We start from the raw sequence: 18,291 nt of genomic DNA, 5'->3' as shown, positions 1-18,291 counted from the left end.
GCAATGATATTCAACACTTTTTAGTGTTTTGTTTTCCATCTATTTATCGGTATTGTTACACAATCTTTCAGACTCATATAATTGTTCCTGTTTGTGTAGTATTGTCAATTTTGATGATCCAATACCTATTAAGTTTACTGGTTGGTAGATTCTTATAGACTCTATATATATATATACATATATATATATATATATATATATATATATATATATATATATATAAACTTAGACAGTAATGTTACAGCAGAACAACACTTCATGATAATTTGACATGTACATACACATTCATTAAGTAGCAAGTACTTTGAATATGACAAAACAAAAATGTTTTAATTTCAAAATATAAAGATACATTACAAGGATAAACCCCAATATTAATCAAAGTTGACATGTTATATAAGAGATTCATTGGAGATAGATACGAAAATGTATAAATGACTATGTCGTAAGTCTTGATGAAAATACAATAAAACATCAGGAAGGTTCATGTAGTAAATTGTTTAATGTTTTTGTTTTCATGTACTTGTAAAAGCAAGATTAATTGAATGTGGAAAATAACATGTTTACTAAACAAACTGAACGCGGATTTGAAGGGAATTTTTTTTTCTTTTTTTATATGACTCGCTTGTTGAATAGCGGTTATTTTACAAGGTATGTTCATATAAAAGATCCTGCAGTTGTTGTGATAAATTATATACAAAACAATGTTCACATTAGCTTGCAGGATCATTTTCAGTATTGTTCTGATATTTGACTTCAATACTGAAGCATCGGGTATGTATATTTTTTCTATTCAATTTAAGATGCAGTTAAGCACAGTTATTTTCTTCGTCCAATAAGTCCGTCAATTTCGTTAAATGATTCGACATAAGCGTATAATGTATACGAAACACGCATCTGTCGTATCTATTTATTATCCTGGTACCTTTGACATGTTTGATATAACTTGTAATATTAGTTTTATCCGACGAGACACTTTAAATAGCGATATAACTATCTGTAAACAAAAAGACTCGGTGGTTTTATCATAACATCTTCCTTAATGTACATCGTTTGTATAGATAATGTCGATACATACACTTTAGCAGAAAACACTAAAGACAGTATGGATTTATTAGGAATATTAATATGAGTTAAATATGTTTTGGACTTGATAAGCATATGCTGCTATGCACATGACCTACATTTTAATATTAACTAGTGATTTTTTTTTACTATTTCTATTAAATCTAGTTAGCTCATTTTGGAACTTTTGTGGTCTTTTAAAATATTGACCGGAAAAGTATAAGATGAATATCTATTACCAGACTTTTTGATACTACCTTAAAGAAGTTTAGTGTTCAATTAATAATATAGAATTTCTACTCATAGATGTAAAAAAAGAAGATGTGGTATGAATGCAACTCTCCACAAGAGACCAACCAACCTAAAATTAATAGTTATAGGTCAACGTACGGCCTTCAAAGCCCAAATCTCATAGTCACTAAAGCTCACTAATATAAAATTTTCAAACGATAAACAAATCATCTAATTAATGTACAAAAAAATGACGAAAATTTTATATGTAACACAGCAACAAACGACAACCACTTAACAGAAGGCTCCTGACTTCTGACAGGTACACACATACAGAATGTGACGTAGTTCAACATGTCAGTGGGATCCGAACTTTCCCCTAACCTTGGACAGTGATGTAACTGGTCAGAGTATATTGTCCTTTCCAACATTCAATGTTAATACCTTTAAACGTTTTGAATGTTTGGAATATCAAAAAGTCAATGTTATATTTAAGAATTGAATGCTTCTTTTTGGAACTTCATTGTGGTGTAAAAGCGTTGACAGAAGTACATTTTGTATGTGCGCACGGTCAACGCTTTTACAACTATGAAGTTACAAACAGAAACATTCAATACTTATAATCTATTTTTTAGCAAGGATCATGAAAACACGAATTTTATTATTTTTTTCATATATATTTCACCTGTGCACTTTATTGTCGAACCTCTTGTTATCATAAATGATAAGTTTTATTGTGTAATGCAATTGCTTAGGAATTACACGTGATGTGCAGTTAGCCATAGCCAATAAGAATAACGTATTACAATGAAACATACATCTAATATAATTATTGAAACTTAAACAAATAATAGTCTTGCTGACAAGAGCATGTCTATGGATTTTGTATATAAATAAGTATGAAATGAAGAAAACACATTAAGCTGTATGAATTAGAGTAAGAAATAAAATTGAATTTGATCGAAACGATTAAATCAGATATCGGGTTACTGTGTATTTAATTTTATACTGCAATCAGCTATTTTACTATACAGAAAAAGCTATACGTATAAACGTTAGCTTTATACGTCAATGACCTCAACTCACCTATAAGCCCGGCCTACTTACAACGTCACGTCACAACCATGACAACGTGTAGTAACATGGTCAAACTTTTATGAATTTAAACTTGTTATGTCTTCAAATTGGTAATTTATATACCATGATTTATCAAATGCTATTAATTAGAGTTCATTTTCCTTGTCTTTTTCCTTAAAATGTCAATTTTGTACCGCCTGGATTACGCTCAAAGGGAAATACCCCCAAATGGTACCCCAACAGGGAAATTCTAAACACTTTTTTTATAATATTTGTTTCATATTTTTATTATTCTTTTTATCGATTTCAGTATAAAAACAATATACTTATAGTGTCTTGAAACATGAACATTATTTGTATTCGGCACGAAACGGGAAAATGCTCGGTAGAACTTCGCATTTCCCCCGTTTCTAAGCCTCATACAAATAAATTTCACATTTCAAGACACTATACATATATTGTCTAAGTAATTTTTTACGAAAAAAATTCAGACGAGTGTAAATGATTAATGTAAAGTAGAAAACATGAGACGCAAACACACTTATTTGTTGATCTACTTTACTTACATAATTTTTTAATGTTATAAAACGTTCTTTAGAGTTGAATGATAAGTAATTTAGCAATGAAAAAATAGGATTTACATACCAATTATATCAAATTATTACAGGTGGAACGGTACCACCACCATGTAGAATGATATGTCCGCCTGTCCCTCCTGGTACAATTAGCCATTGTGCTGAAATGTGTACACCAGGTAGCTGTAAATACGGACTGATGTGCTGTTCTATTGGCTGTGGGAAAGACTGTAGAAGGGGAAGCCTTGTTTGTGGATAAAGCTTGCAAACACGTACAATGTATTATGTGGTAAGATATTATTATATATCATTGAAAATCGCTCATGAAATACAACTTCTAAAATAAGAAAAAAATCTTCTGGTGTTTCGTAAGTGTTGACGTTTTTTTAATTCATTTCATAAGTGTATTTATTATGCAACATTTTGAAGCGTTCATATCATTTAATTGTGTGCTCTTTAAAGTCATCAAAGTCTTTCAAATTAAAAAAGAGATGATGCATATGTTTGTTATGACTAAATGACTAGTTTTTATACAAAAACTTATTTACATATCCCTTTTTCGCCAAAAAATTCTACAATTTGTCTAAATTAAGAAGACGCTAATTTTTTTTATTGTTTGCCTCCAGTTATATTTTTAACAATTCGCCAATATATTACCGTATGCCGTGAACTCAGTGTAAAAATGATCCGGTGATCGCAATACGCATGGATCTTTAATTGGAATAAACTATATGAAATTATTGTACATGTTATACTCGTGCGTAATATCCATGCTTCTTTGTTGCCATATTTTCACTTCATAGCAGACCATGAGAAATCATTTGAGCGATTATACAATATGGATGCGTAAAAAATTGTAAAATCGTGCACAGAAGACTAGAAGTTTATGATATATACATTACATGCATTGGTTAATAAAATGGATAAACATTATTTTCCCCCAATGATTCGCTTTAACAATGTTTAAGTCACTCTATTGGTATATATCATTATTTAAGTGTGATTTAAGATTTAATTTTGTATTGATAATTGACATTCATGTTGTTTGTCAGATTGTTTAAAGTGGATGAGATGATTTTTGACATCTCTTTTATGGTGTACATGTTCTATATATTTTTTGAAAACTAGTTACACGTGTACTTGCACATACCTTGGTATACAATAAATCAAAGATTGGCTTTAACCTCATTTTAATTTATTAAATATTGATGACACATGCATGAGCCTGGGGGATTGGGTAACACAAACGTATGATGAATTATACATGTTAGGATTTACTTGTTTCCATTTATCAAGTGTATAAAAGTAGTTTTATTTTAAAAAAATGATGGGTTTATGTCAATTACAATCTAACTTTTCGAAATGAATTATTTTGCCAAAGTATCGCCCCCATTTGTTACATTCTTCTGTATATTCTGTGACTTATTGTTTGTGTATAATGTCAATTTCAATTTGTTTTTATTGTTGATTGTGGTAAATTTTTAATTTGAATCAATTCAAGGGTTTATAAGGCCATTTGGTTGCACAACATTGAATATAACACTTAAACTGAATGACAACGCGACTGTTGGTTACACATTGTTATATAAATATACATTTATTTAAGATAAACTTTTAATTGAAAGTAAAATACATTTGATTTGATATTGAGGTATATTGCTTGCATTCATTATGCTAATACTTTCCATGTTGTAGGCACAAATATGAAAGAAAACAGATAAAAAGAAACGACATACCTTTGATGTTATGCTTTATTTGCATAAATATTTATTAAAGTCTCGAACATATTCTCAAATAAAATGTATTTATTATTTTCTATTTACTCATATATTGGCCCTTTCATGTTTATAATGTAACCAAATTTGCATACCTACATTGTATCTGAATTGAATCATTAGTTGTATCCTTAAACGTATAAAAATAAACATGACACAAGGTACATACATGTTTAGGTTGATAAATTTTTTTATACAAACCAAGAATTTTAAGTACCAAGAACGGTGTGTAAAAGGCTGACGATACCCTATTTTCACATTTTAATCAATAAATTCATCTCATATATGCCAGTGCTTTAACGATTATGATACTGCCGAAACTTAAAAATCTGATATATTCCATGATCTCGATATTGTCAAACATAGAAGGCTTCAAACTAGAATCGTTATTATTATCAACTTCACTATTCTCTAGACTTAACAATATATCGTCCAATTCATTAAGCCGCTGTGTCTTATTTTCGATTGTTACTGAGTATTAATTATTTGCATTGCAGGTAAGACTTACAAAGCCGGAGTCGATTACCCTACCAACACAATCGGTTTTGTGGCTATTTAATATTGTTTTAACATAGATTTGAAATGGTCGTTTATAAATATTAAAATTATCAAGAACCTTAGATTTCAACTTCCTAGGTCAAAGTTAACCTAAGATGGATTTGGCTAAAAAATGCTTATCCCTTTGTTAACATAGCTCCCTAATTATGAGGGTTTTTCTAGAACTCTGGATTTCAAATAATTGGTTTAAGTGTTTTTGATGAAGGAAAATCAAGAATAGTGCTTCAAATGCATGCAATGTATATGGTATCGATTTGAATGGATTTATGTGATTTTAACATCGGTTTACTACTACCATCACTACTGCCCTGAATTAATTTACTAGATCTAAAAGTTTTCATTGATCATATCTAAATCAACTCACCATAGATACCAGGTTAAACATTGAGTACAACAGACACACGTTAGGTAAACAAAAGACTTATCATTAAATAAAAAGTTGTAAGGTTAGATCAAATACATGTAAAAATTAAATAAGCATCGAAGACCCATGTATAAACATGATTATAAAAGATCACAAAATAGACGACAATTATTTGCATCAATTTGGTTGTGAAGGATTTTTATTAAAACGGTTCCAACGAAGATAGTAACAACAAATTACAATTAAAAGCGATCCTTTTCTGTAATAAATTTGTTTTTTTTTCTTGTGACCATACAGATGTTCCAATCACCCCTTGGATATTTACACAGGCAACCACAATGGAATACATTAATAAAAAGTAAATTTTGCGACCCCAAAATGACGTCAATCTATTCACAACGACAACGTTACCCAAAAACCAAAGTATTGGACGTCATGGAAAGGTAGTCAAATTCACTGAAAGATTTTCTATAAAAGACTCTGTTCGTCTCCATTTCAAAGACAAAATTGACAGCAATAGACAATGCAACTACTAAAACATCGGTGAAACTAAACATAATTTGTGCTCTTCGAAAAATCTCCGCTTTGTTTCATTTGTGCATGTATTCGATGCTATTTATAGTTAATTTAAACTACAAACTTTGGTAGTTGTCAATGGCACATTACAACATAGATGTTATATTGATAAAATTGGGCAGTCAGCAGTCTGACCTGAGCTATGAAGTCATTCAATTGACATTTAAACATGTAATTGTTCGTATGTAAGGACCCTAGATTGACTACAAAGGAGTAGGTCCAGAAAAACTCTTTTTTGGTCTCAAAATATAGCAGTTTTACAAAATCGTTAAAATGTAAATTTTAGCTGTTTATTGGAAGTAGAATGCTTATGCTATATAAATATGGACTATTTTTTACAATACAATACACATATATTATATATATCGGGTACTACCATCATCAAATCTTGCTACATTTCTGAATTCTTCACAATTTTAGCATTTGAGCAGATGGTATTTGTCAAAAATGAAAGTTGCCGCATTTATTTTCATTCTTAATATTGAAATGTAAGTTGTATGTTATGATAATTCATAACATATATATATGCGGCCACTTTTATTTTTGACAAATACCATCTGTAAAACGACATTTTTTGGCTTATTTGATAGTTTTTTTCATATTTAAACTTGATGAGAAAGCGTTCAAATATTGTGATATTTTTAACAATAAAAGAACACACACAAACTTTTTTTTTTTCATTTTGCATAATAATGGTAGCAGTTTTATTGTATGTAAACTGATAGAAATAAAAAAGTACATTTTGTTTAGAGATTTTAGTATTATTTAAATTCATAATTTTAAAACTTTAAGAACGTTAACTATTGTCACTTTGAATATGAAAAAAAAAGATGACAAAGAAGGTATTTCTAATCAAATGAATAAATGGAAATTTGGAGTATGGATCAATGCAAATTGACGGAATAAATAATCCAACGACAACTGAACTGTAGCATACAGTTTTAAACAATAGACATGTATTGAAATTGTCAGTCGGCACTTTAAAAACTATTTCCCTGAAACGTACATCAATGTTAATTAAACTCTAGCTTCAAAAGATAGGTGTAGACTTATGTATCCCTGTCCGTCTTACATGTATGCCTCTGTCCGTTTGTTCCATGGACGTTTCGTTGTATTTGTCAAAATAAACAAGACAAAGATCCTGTACATGTGTATCACGCTTCATTTTATGTCATACAGTGTGATGTATATCAATGTTCAATGTTTCAACTTTTCGAGCGTCACTGCTGAGTCTTTCGTAGACGAAACGCCCATCATGTGCAAATATAATATATCAATCATGGTATCTATGACGAATTATTTCGATTCTAATAGGAGAAATTCGGTAATTTTGTTAACCGTGAAAGGCTTATACATACGACACTGTTTTGGCTGTTTGTTTTACCCAATTTTGATAATATCAATAATATTATATAATTCAATGATTATTTTTCTAATCGCATTTCTCACTGATATATATTTTCTTCCAATGTAATTTTGTTCGTTCTGAGGCGTACAAGAAGCTTTAAAATGCCCGATATTTACATTTGAATTTTTGTTTATGGAAAAATATTTGTGGCGTCACCTTCTTTCGTTACCATGCCTAGACAATAACATCATTTCGTAGAATTTTCTTTTTATGAAATTGTACCATGAAAATTTAATTGAAATGGACAGATTTATTTATTTTGCTGTAGAATAGAGATAAATATATTGTATTTGAATCTTTACCTTCGTTAACTGGGGATTTTGATATCGAAAATTGAGAATATCTGGCAGTATAAATAAGTTGGTCGTAACTCTGAACAGCCGTTTTTTGTGTAATACTGCGTTTGCACTAAAGGTAGATGCATTGCGATTTATTGGTTGTCGATAATAGGTCGTTATCATTATAGAATTTTACAGATAATCACTGTACACTTATACAAAACACTATAGGTTAATTCAGAATATTGTAAAAAAATAATTACTGTCGGGTATTTGATCTTTTTGCACTCAAAACCTCGCAAGTAATATATATACATCTTTATCCAACTTTTGTCATGATCTGATTGTGAATAATTTTCTGTATAGTAAGGGTATATAGTGCGTTTTTTGTGTATTTACTGTGGTCTGTTTTCAAGTGTATCAATAAGTGATATAATAACCATATATGGAGTTTCGGTACTTTTCCCTCTTTTTTCAGTTCCCAAATCGGAAAATGAAAAGAAAATATCGTGTTTTTCCAAAACAATGATAAAAGAGAGGCGGCGAAAGATACTAGAAGAACATTCAAAATCCTGAGTCGAAATCAAACTGACAACTAGATGGCAAACAAATTTAAAAAGACTTACAGATAAACAATAGTTCCCGTCACTTAACATAGAACACTAATGAATAATCAACACTACCAAAAACTAGGGTGGGGTAATTTTAGGTGCTGTTGTAGGTTGAGCAGATCATGCACCACATGTGGCACCCGTGGTGTTGCTCATATTCGAACAAACCACGTTATAAGTCTAATTCGGTTGGTCACTTTCTGGAAAATGGGACGACATAGTAGTTCAATACTACACTAGGAACAAATTCGCTATCATTTGTGAAAAAGATAATCCTTAACAGTCAACCAACTCGATACGGCGTCTGACAGACATATACTCCGTATTAAGGTGCTGCTTGAATGGTGCTTTGATTATATCATATTTACATAAAAACATAAAAATTGTCTTGCAATTAAACGATTTATAAACCCAAAAAGGTAATATATATAATTTTCAGTTTCATATCGAATAAAGTTAAAAAAAAAAAAAAACTGAGTTGTATATCTGAAGTAGATCCATAGGCAATTATTGTTGAAAGTTGACAGAATTGCGAGTTCACAGAAATTGAGGAACAATGCGATCGTGTCTTTTTTTCTTTTAGATAATTTTATAATTATCTAGTAAGTTAAATATTTAATATTCCCATAGAACAAGGATACTTAATCAACATCTTCCTATATCTATAGCTTTAGGCAAATAGTAGTAAACCATCAGCTTATAACAATTTTGCAATGTTTAAAAGGTTTGATATTTGTTTTAATTTTTAATTTAAGACTCATTTGTTTGTGTTCATATGATCAGAACAACCATTTTAAAGTCTTAAAAGATGGTCGAATCTGGGAATTCTACACAGTAAATAAGTAAGCAGTTCTGACAAAGGAAGAAGGAAAAGAATTAAAAACGATGATAGCAATGAACTTCCTTAGAAAAGCTGTTGGAATTCAAGAATGTCCTCGATGCCAATCTTACTCCGAGCGAATGGATCGGAAGGCCTTTCGAGTAGTCTGTCCTATATGTTCAAAGAAACCCGGTAGGAGGTTTGAATTTTGTTGGTTCTGTCTTCGAAAATGGTCAACGTCGGGCACTGCTGAATGTAAAAACCGTGATTGTTCAGGAGAAGATTCAAGAAAGAAACTTTTAAGAGAATGTCCAGAAAAACAGGTTGTCGAGGTTAGTTGTCCTTCTGTACGGGCTTGTCCAAAATATGGTCTAACGATTGAACACAGGAAAGCCTGCAAGCAAAATGAGTGTCCATGTGGACAGAAATTTTGTTTTATTTGCATGAATATGGCAGATGAAAGAGGACAATACACCTGTGGAGCCTGGAACTTTAAATGTGTAAAAGCGCTCGTTCAGACTCAGCGTCCTTGAATTCGAAATTAAATGTGATAAATGTACAAATTCATGTGATTCCGGTGCAAGTGATCAAACAGTGAAGTGAAAAGTTTTTAATTGGTCTTTCAACAATAGATTTACGGTTTACTCGACATTTAGAAATGTCTCCATATCAATATTGTATGTGATGTTATTCACATGTATTTTATTGTGTTCAGTTATTTATCGTTTGTATGTAATGGATAATTAGTTGGAAATTAAAACTTGTGTCTGATCCTATTGTCAATGTTTTAGGACAATAAAACATGTTAAACTAGTGTTTGATTTTAATTGATCATATTAATATATTTGTTGAGGTGCTTGGTTTTGATAAAAAAAAAAAAGGGACGAAATATACCAGCGGGACAGTCAAACTCATAAATCGAAAATAAACTGATAATGTCATGGCTAAATATGACAAGCAGACAAACAGTAGCACACATGACACAACATATTCGCGTGTGTACAGTACAAGTAAATTACGATGCGCCATCTTGAAATGTGTGATTAAAGTATCAAAAATTTTCGTATTCCAACTTTTTGTGTTTAACTTATCGCCGTAAATAAATCAAGAACTAATATTTTTTAATTGTAAATCGTAACCATTAATACTGAAAGTGTAAACCTTAAAGAAGTGGCATTTTATAAATGAAATTATATTTCCATGTGAAGGGTCACATTGTGCAGGTGTATCGTCTTACATGAATAAGTTTACGGGGTTGTGTGTAAAGCAATCAATCAACCATGTCAACTTTTGACAAGTGATGAATGTAATTCAATAACCTGAGGCAGTTCTTATAATCAATAAAAGAAATGATAAGATTAAAGAGTTATAACATTTTAATGAGTTCTAATCAATTTTTAAACATCAAAAATCAAACTTTCGATCTTAACTGTTTGATCTTTTAATTTTCTTTTGTTTAATAGCATACCAAATATTTATTTTTAGAATTTTAAACAGTTTACTGGCTTGGGCAGGTTACCATTTTCAATGATTTCAAAAGTGATAAGCCGAGAGTTAAATGTACATGATTGAATTAATTAACATTTATTATATAAATACAGTTCTCACTTTCATTGTTTGGGACTTTAAATTAATTAGTAAGGAATGATAGTCTGAAAGACGATTTAATTAAGCAATTAAACAGAATCCTTTGAAGACTTTTAAAATAGATTTAATACATATCTTTAAAGTCCTCTTTTACAAACTGATCATAATTTTATATTAATCATCAATCTTTTAACGACAATGATTACTGCGTTGTCTGTCTTTAACAAAGATTAAAAATATTATCTTTGAAGATCCCATTCAAAAACTTACCATAGGTTTTAACTGACTATCGATATTTTTAACAACAATACTTACTATATTGCCGATCTCGGCAAATTTTGTTTAAAAAAAAATAAAAAAAAAAATACCGCAAATTCGGCATTTTCCGTAATTGTTCGCGGACCCGATCTTGTATAAAGTTGCCGTGTACTATACAAGCGAACTAGACTTTTTCCTAGATATTTGGGGATGAAGAGGGGTGCGGACTATACACAATTGCGGACAATACACTGCCGAATACGGTAATGATACTTAAAGAAGTGATATTTTTGGAAGGAAATTGAGGTATGATACTTAAACAAGTGATTTTTATGTCATTATCCTAGATTCAGTACAAGGTCATCACCTGACATGACCTGGTCATCCTAGACAACACAGATGTTGGCGCTGATAATTTTAGCAACATAATTAGTCCCTGGATCATTAGTATTTATATTTAAAACTACAATAAAATTAAATTACTTAGTCTAGTGGTAAATTTACACTACTTAAATAGGTGATTATTAAAGAAAGACAACTCTTACTTTCAACCTTTATGAACATGATGTTACTTGAATCAGTGATTTAGAAAATCACTCATTTAAGTAAATTCCCTGACCGTAAAATCGAAAACTAGCTTATTTTTTTTAACCTTACAAGTGGATACAAGTAAATAAATACTTGTACATAATTGTATATATCAGTAAGACTGAAAAGGGTGATCTTAAATCACTGATTCAAGTAACATTTTGTCTAGAAATGTTGGAGGTAAGAGTTGTCCTCTTTTAATAATCACCAATTTTAAAAGTATTAACAGTATAAATAAAACACTAGACTAAGTGATTTAATTGTATTGTACTTTAAATATACTGTACAATATTTATGAACCAGGGACTATTATGTTCATATATGAAATCCCATTTAGTTTATTTAAAATCACCTCAGTAAATAGTTTCTGGTGTTTTCTTTCATTATCAGGTATGGAATGTCAGACCTTTTTACTAGGGTCATCCCTCTGACATACATGTAAGAAAGCTAGTCCTACTGTACCTAGGCCCTCTCGTGTCAAATACTGGTAGACCATTTCTGAAAGACAATTGATTGCAAAAATTCAGATAAAACAAATTCAAAGTGAGGTCAATAAATAGTCTTTTAATTAAAGCAAGTTTTAGATCTAAGGAATAAAAACAAATTTCAAGACTTGCTTTCTTTTAAATCCCCGCATGAGCTTTGTTGACCTGAATTTCGATACTATATTATGTAAACCATGATATTTAAAACAGATATTCAAATGATTTAAAAGGATGTTTAAGCTTAAACAATATAATTAGTACTTTTAGATTTAAAAACACCTGTGACAATATACATTGTTAGAGGAGGATGACCATTATCAGGATTCTCACAATAGATTTGTCTTTTTTCCTGGCGAGTCAAGCAGTGAAAAGATGAAATTTTCTTGATACACTTTACATATGCAAGCTCACTAAAAATTTTGAAAAGTTTTCAAGTACAATGTACATGATGTATGAATATTACTGAAACATACATGATGATCATCTGATGAGTTGAGTCTTTTTAACTAATTTTTAGGGTTAAAAAGCAATGAGCACATCTACATGTCAACAGTAGTGTTTGTTTTACATAATTTTCAGTGGCAGATCCAAAAAATTTCAGAAAAGAGAATGGGGCACTGACTGCCCAAGACGGGTTATTCGAGTCATGCTTCAGTGATTCCTTGTATTTTTCCAAGCATAAAGGAATAAGGAATGGCCTGACCACCTGAAGAACCCTCCAACTCCGCCTCTGATTTTGACAAGCTTTAAATGCATGATATTTTCTATGTTTTTTTAAAAATCATATTAATGTGAAAGTTGAGGTCTACTTCTGTATATATACAAGTATGATTGTCAGTGACGGATCCAGAACTTTTCAGAAGAGGGACCCACTGACTGTCTTATAATTCCCTAATCTTAGTTCATGCCAAGTTTGATAAAAATTAATAAAGTATTTCTACTATATTAGGTCCCTTGTTGATAGTGTATAACTTGCAAATTATTTTCATCCTCCATCCAAATTTATTTCTTTATATTTAATGGATAAAATAGTAAGTAAGGGGATGAAATTATATTGGTAAAATACATGTGTATGTGGTCATTTTTTGTTAGGTACAGTAGTGATTTGGTATAGTTTGAAAAGGTCAACAATTGATATGTCTGAAGTTGTCAAACTGAATTATAGATCCCCTAATCATAAGATGGTCCATATTTTGAGTTATAGTTAAATAGACTTTTTCAGAGTAGATCTAGAATTGAGTCAACATTGCCAAAGATGTAAGTTGACTACTCATAGTAGTTATTTTAGATAAATGACAACTTTTACACTTTTTATGTTTAGGGTACCACTTTTTCAGAATAGATCTACAAATGAGTCAACATTGGCAAAAATGTCAGTTGACTACTCATAGTAGTTATTTTAGATAAATGACAACTTTTACACTTTTTATGTTTAGGGTAAGAAGGATAGAAGATAAAGAAAAATATAAACAGTAGAAATATACGGCAAAACAAGATTAATAGAAGACAACAAGGCCTAAATAGTAAGACAACTTCTATAAAAGTTATTGCCTTTGAATGATGACAATTATAGATTAAAAACCAATTGTTCAGAGAACAATTAAAGGTCTTTCCACCAGTAAGATTCTATTTAAAAATGAAAATATTAAAATTTGATTTTTAATGTCAGTTTTTCAGTGTCAAATGACAGCTTGTTGTCACTGATTCCAAAAATATATGGTTTTATATACTTTTACATTGATTTAGTACAAAAGATAGATACTTCCGGTTTACAAAATGTCACTTCCGGTTGTGGTTTTAAAGGTCACATTGCTTACAACCTAATGCAATAAGTCCCATGGCTTTATCATGTGTACATATAAGGTAAAAGCAAAGGTCAAAATCTAGAACGTTAAATAAGCATATGACCTTGAGCTCAATATCAAGGTCATATACCAAGGACATCAAATCAAAAAACTCTAGTCCTCTACTTTATATTGTTAATGAGTTATATTGCCATACGTATGATATTAGATATAAAAAGGGGAAAAACTCGCCTCAAATGTCTACGTACCCTTTCGACTAAGATTTATGTGTTACGACATGTCGTAACTAACAATTTTGTGAAAATATTTTGTCGATATCTTATATGATTTCTGAAAATAAGAGATAACAAGCCAAAATCAAAATTTTAATCATGACCTTGACCTTTGACCTTGACCTCATTTTCATTTATTTGGACCAAGGACCTCCAATCGAAAGACCCTAGGCCTCTATCACTTATGGTTTTCCAGTTACAAATTTATTTCACTTATTTCAATACAAAAGGGAAATAACTCTCATATGGGGTCTTCATCAAGCTTCGGTCAAAATAAAACGTAACATCTTGAGGATATAACGAGCAATATGGAAAAATAAATTTGTCGGTTTCTTTCACGGTTGCGGAGGAGATCTGATAACAAGAAAAACAGTGTTTGGGGAGATAACTCTTACAAAGAAAAGTGTTCGGTTAAACAGGGTGAGTTTCAAAAGCGTATAGACTGTCATGACTGTATGATATCATATACAAAAAGACTAAGCGACATCTTTTGAAACATTTTTACACCGCAAGAAAAAAATTAGGCGGAAAAAAAAAATAATCAGAAGAAATTCAATAGGTCTTTCCACACGGAAAGGTGGAAAGACCTAATAAATTGAAATATAAGAAGATGTGGTATGGAAAAGAGAAAACTATCCATCTTTCATGTTTGGTAATAAATAGTGTGATAGATTTCAAAATCACGGGTGAAACTCTTGCCCTATACACTGGGTACTCGTACGTAGTATCTGAGTTTGCCCCGTTTTTAAGTTTTGATTAGTGTAGCTCAATTGACAGGTTTCTATGTACCTGTTAACTTAGTCACGCGACTTCTACACAAAATATCAACCCACTTTTTTAAGATACAACAGATTTAACAGGAGAAACAAACCGTGCAGGAAGTCTTCTGAACAACTTGTGTCAACACGGTCTTTTTTGAATTGTGCGTCAAATATATACACGTGTTAGTATCATAACGCATACCAAATCTGTCATCTAAATAAATATGAATATTTTATATCTGGTCTCTCAATCTGTTAATCTAAAATGGAAAACGAGAAATTTAAAATATGTTTGCCTTTCAACTCATGTCTATGTAACATCTATGCTTTTTATGCCTTACGTTTTTGTATATGGTGATCACATGAGATTATTTCAAACTGTAATCAGTAGAAATATTTTTTAATTGTATAGCTACACAAATATCTTTAAAAGAAAAATATATGCACATACATATATATCATTCGAATTATTTTTCAAAATAAGTCCTAAATATAGACCTAGTCACATACTAGTTTTGTGTATAGATATTATATTTGAGACTGTAAATTGTATATCGAGTACAAAAAATAAGGAATATATTGTATGAAAACGAAAAAGACAGCTGCGTATATAAACTTAATAGTTGCCTGATCTTTTTTAACGTCGTGTCTGCCTATTAGCTCACATTATAGATTATGTACAAGTGTGTTTTCAAGGGTAGACTTCGGTATAAACATGAGGTCACCGGACGTCTTTAATTCAGCAGTTTCTTACGAGGAACGTTCATTTGGCTGAGGAGAATGTATGCATATGTAGCCAAGGTCTGACAATCTCAACTTTATCTATGGGAACTACCACTTAACTTCAAAGGGGGGAGGGGCTATTTTTTTTCCTAAAACAATATTCTGATCCCCGATTTGATGGAAAACATCTATTGTGGTCAAGCAGATGACAAAAATAAAATATTTTGAATCCAGATTTCATTATACTTTATAGTGTTAAGTTTTAGAAAAAAAACCAATTTGATTGATAGCGACGAAAAACTAAAAAAAAAAAAAACAAATTCTGAATCAGACAAAACACACTATTGTTTTAGGAAAAAAAATAGCCCCTCCCCCCTTTGAAGTTTAATGGTTGCTCCCTAGGTACACGTTACTTGACTATAACCGAATGATACCGGATTAGGAGCGCACGACAACTGTTCAGGAATTAATTTTAATCATGAAGCCAAATTAAGGAAATTTGAAAATTTAATGTACGCTAGCATTTATAATTTCATCTCCAAGGCGTATTTCATGATAATACATTCACTGTTACAAGAATTACCATGCGTTTTATTTATAATGTATATATATTAACGGTAAAACATATTTCATAATTTAGATCATAAACAAGAGCAAAGGACAGGAAAGCTGAAAATTATTTTGTTTTCTTTACTTCTACTCTGTAGCTTGTTGAACCCTTTCTCCAATGAATAAAATACGAGCAATTTTTTTTTTCGAATTAAGTATTTTATGATTAGTTAGAAAAAATTCTTAATTACAAAAAAACATTACATGTAATAAACAGTATGCAAAAAACACCAACACAAATAAGACGCACAATAAAATAAAAATACTATAATTGCAAAACACTATAAATAGATCAACTAAAACAATAACAACAAAACGAAGCCTGCGGAAAAAATAAAAAATAAAATTAATTCATGTGCGGTATTTATTTGCGTCATTTGTTTTGAAAATAATTGAGATAATAAGTTACGACTTCACAAATGATTTTTAAATCCGCCACATTATTGTAAGAACGTATATCTTACATAAGGGTTGTAAAGCTCATCCAAGATGTTAGGGTCATAGTTTTGTACGCCATACGCACGTTTTGGCTATAAGACTTATCAGTAGCTCTTAAATTAAAACAATTGATATGCCTTGTACATTTGATGCAGTTTAATTTTCACATTTCTCAGTCCAAACATATGTCTGTCAAATAAATGTTTGCAAGAAACAATGACAGCAAACAATACTAGAGGCTGTGATATGGTAAGAATAAAATAGGAAAGCTAAGGCTGAAAGAAAAAAAAAACCCCAAAGTTATTGTAAGCCGTAAAAAACCTACATTTTGCAAAACATTTTAGAAATTTGAATCTCTCAAATATTCATATTGAGATTTAAGTCTACATGCAGTCTGAATCAGTTGGCAAACACTTAATTGTGAATTTCAAAATGTTTTTTGTACAGCTTCTCCGTCAATTACCAACTCGATAGGTGCCACTAAATATAACTACTAAAGCATGCATAGACTCTGCGGCAGTATCATAGTTCATCCCTTGCTTTTTTTTGGGTTAGTGTTGTGTTATGTTAAATGTTGGTCGTCTTTTCGTTGTTTTTGTATTGATCATCTGTTAATTTTTTTTCTTTAGATAGAATTTTTCGTTTACTTTGCTATAATGAAGATTTCTTATGGTTTTTTCAAAAATAAAAAAAATATGAGTCACATCGCTAATTTTCAAGCTACAAGACGTGCAAAATTGCCCAAGTATGCATAGATTGTAAATTAAAAAAAGCTCATTTTTGTGAATAAAAACAAAATATATATATATGAGATAGAATTTTGAAAAAAATATGAGAAGATAGGTTTTATAATATGCAATAGTATCACAGAATTTGTTTTCTTGCTACAAGTAAAAAATTAAAATTTCACTATCATTCCAGTATAAAATTTTTACTACAAGAGTTGTCTTCCTTTAAATGGCTAAATTGATTAAATAGAACACGAATATTTTTGTAATTGTTTAAACATTTTGGATAATAGCAAGAAATCATGTATTTTTCTGTATACGAATAAACAGTCTTACACATTATTTGTAAATCATGTTCAAAATTTGCAATAATACAATACAATACAATATGCTTTTATTTCAAAAACACTCCGTCACATTGACATGTGAAACAAGAGGTAAATTACAAAAAATACAAAATACAATCACATACAATTAAAGAAATAAATAAAACAACTTAGAAATGCAGAGTAAGGCTAAAAACTAGACCGATTGTGCACTGCTATCATTGTACAATCTAAGATGGCAGTATACATTATATCTACTTTAAAAGTATTCAGTTATTCCTATTTAATCTCCAAGAGCAATGAAGAGTGGAATAACAAAAGGTAAATAATTTATATAAAAAAAAATAAGTTCAAAACATTAAACCTCTGATAA

General features: G+C 30.4%; 1 protein-coding gene and 1 long non-coding RNA gene across 2 annotated transcripts in view; both read left to right on the top strand.

The window, feature by feature from the left end:
- Positions 1–18,291, top strand: part of LOC143074064 (uncharacterized) — a 367,901-nt gene that overhangs the window by 309,169 nt on the left and 40,441 nt on the right. The gene's annotated exons all lie outside the window — the stretch shown is intronic.
- Positions 641–4,759, top strand: LOC143074588 (uncharacterized). The gene is made up of 3 exons (XR_012977948.1): positions 641–774; positions 3,041–3,237; positions 4,644–4,759. It is a non-coding gene; the product is annotated as an uncharacterized LOC143074588 (long non-coding RNA).

Source organism: Mytilus galloprovincialis, chromosome 5 (genome assembly GCF_965363235.1).
Source record: "Mytilus galloprovincialis chromosome 5, xbMytGall1.hap1.1, whole genome shotgun sequence".
NCBI classification, from domain to species: Eukaryota; Metazoa; Mollusca; class Bivalvia; order Mytilida; family Mytilidae; genus Mytilus; species Mytilus galloprovincialis.
The sequence above is the reverse complement of the archived record's forward strand: the minus strand, read 5'-3'. Positions and strand labels throughout refer to the sequence as shown.